Here is a 2,464-nt window from a genome sequence, read left to right on the forward strand (position 1 = left end):
TTAAAAAAAAAAAAAAAAAGTTGTAAAAAAAAAACGTTTTTTTTTAAAAAAACAAAAATTCGTTTTTTTTAAAAAAAAAAAAAAATTTTGTAAAAAAAAAAAATTCGTTTTTTTTTAAAAAAAAAAATTTTTAAAAAAAAAAAATTTTTTTAAAAAATAATAAATAATAATTTTTTTTTTAAGTTTTATTACCTTTAGATTTTTAGACTATAGTTACAATTTTTAGTATTAAGTTTAGTTTTGCATAGTTATTTTTATTTCTAGAATTTTTAGGTTTGCCGTAAAATCCCTTAAGTGCTTATTCCTTAGACTAAGATTTAGGTGCTTTAGAATTTTGCGACGCCGTTTTTCGCGCTACTTTCTTATTTTTATTTTTCGACGCCTATTTTTCGACCTTTTATTTTTCGACATTTTTCGACGCGCAATCTTTTTCTCTCTTATTTCTCGCCATTCTAGTTTTTAGGACTTAGATTTTTTTCTACTTCTTCTCTAAATTTCTTAAAATTACGAAAATTTATTTTAAGTGGTTAAATTGATAGACATCAAAATTTTCTGGTTCGTAGTAATAGTTGGATTTGTACGTGGACCGGGTTATTGGAGCCAAACAGTACTCAATTATATTGAGACCAAACGAATCCTGCCCCTCTGCTGCATCTTTTGGCTATTCGAAACGTGGGCAAAATCAGAAAAGTCTATTGATTGGATAACTTATATAATTTTTCTTTCTTTTTTAAAAAACTAATAGGATATTCAGTGAATGCACCGAGCAAGATGTTCACCGCCGGTCATACGTTCACCACCTGTAACTCGATCAAGACATCGTTTAACAAATATCGCCGCCGTTGATTTTTCTTTAGAATCGTCATCTAGTCGACCAAGTACTCCAATTCAAATTTCCGATAATCCATCTTTTGAACCCGATTTCACAACTAAGAACCCGGAAGATATTCAAGGACAATTCCAAGATCCTGAACCCCAAACCGTTAAATCAGAATCCTCTAGTGATTCGGATACAACAAATCCAATCATGGAAAATCTAGAACCTCTAAGTATGGAAGAACGAATGAGAGCTAAGCGCACTGGCCAAGGTCACGCCATTATTAAACCAGAAGTTAATGCTCCAGATTATGAAATCAAAGGACAAATCCTACACATGGTAACTAATCAGTGCCAATATAGTGGTGCGCCGAAGGAAGATCCAAACGAACATCTTCGTACGTTTAATAGGATCTGTACACTATTCAAAATCCGAGAAGTTGAGGATGAACAGATCTATCTCATGTTGTTTCCCTGGACTTTAAAGGGAGAAGCCAAAGATTGGTTAGAATCGTTACCTGAAGGGGCGATTGACACATGGGATGTTTTAGTTGAGAAATTTCTTAAAAGATTCTTTCCGGCATCTAAAGCCGTGAGACTTCAAGGAGAAATTGTTACGTTCACACAAAAGCCAAATGAAACATTATATGAGGCGTGGACAAGATTCGGAAGGATGTTGAGAGGATGTCCTCAACACGGTTTAGACACTTATCAAATAGTACAAATATTCTACCAAGGTGTCAACGTTGCTACACGGAAAGACATCGACATAACAGCTAGTGGTTCAATTATGAAGAAAACCGCAACTGAAGCTTACAAAATTATTGATAACACAGCATCCCACTCACATGAGTGGCACCAAGAAAAAGATATATTTCGATCATCTAAAGCGGCTAGAGCTGATTCTAGCCATGACTTTGATTCCGTTTCCGCAAAAATAGATGCTTTCGAAAGACGAATGGAAAAGATGAATAAATATATTCACGCAATACGAATCAGTTGTGAGCTATGCGGTGGACCACACTTATTGAAAGATTGTCACATTGAACCAACATTGGAACAACGAGAGAATGTTTCCTATATGAACCAAAGGCCTGGAAATAATTATCAAAATAATTATCAACCGCCAAAGCTAAACTTCAATCGAAATCAAAACATTCTTTACAATCCAAAAGGACCCGAAAATAACTCGTATAACCAACAAGGTCTGAATAACCAACCAACTCAAAACAACACTTTCAATCAACAAAGACCTGGCTTGTATAAACCACCACAACAAACCGAAGAGAAAAAGTCAAATCTGGAAGAAGTGGTATTTAAGCTAGTTGAATCTCAAACACAATTTATTGAAACTCAAACTCAAACGAATGAGAGGTTTGATCAGTCATTTAGAACTCAACAAGCTTCTATTTTGAATCTAGAAAAACAAGTAGGTACTCTTGTTAGATTGATGAGTGAAAGGAAACAAGGAAAGCTACCGAGTAATACTGAAGTAAATCCTCGGAATGAAAATGTTAATATGGTTTCAACAAATTCTGAAAAACCAGCATCAGAAGATGGGGAGGTTTTAGATGTAAGTAACAATGAAGAAGTTACACCACCACCACCACCCGAGTATGTAAAGCCAGTGGTGGCACCATACAGATCA

At 34.4% G+C, this 2,464-nt stretch overlaps 1 non-coding gene across 1 annotated transcript; it reads right to left on the reverse strand.

Moving 5' to 3' along the window:
- Positions 1-1,411: 1,411 nt before the first annotated feature.
- LOC139856390 (small nucleolar RNA R71) lies at positions 1,412-1,518 on the reverse strand. The gene has a single exon (XR_011761873.1). It is a non-coding gene; the product is annotated as a small nucleolar RNA R71 (small nucleolar RNA).
- Between the last annotated feature and the right edge of the window lie 946 nt (positions 1,519-2,464).

The sequence above is a fragment of the Rutidosis leptorrhynchoides genome, chromosome 6 (assembly GCF_046630445.1).
Source record: "Rutidosis leptorrhynchoides isolate AG116_Rl617_1_P2 chromosome 6, CSIRO_AGI_Rlap_v1, whole genome shotgun sequence".
Lineage (NCBI taxonomy): Eukaryota > Viridiplantae > Streptophyta > Magnoliopsida > Asterales > Asteraceae > Rutidosis > Rutidosis leptorrhynchoides.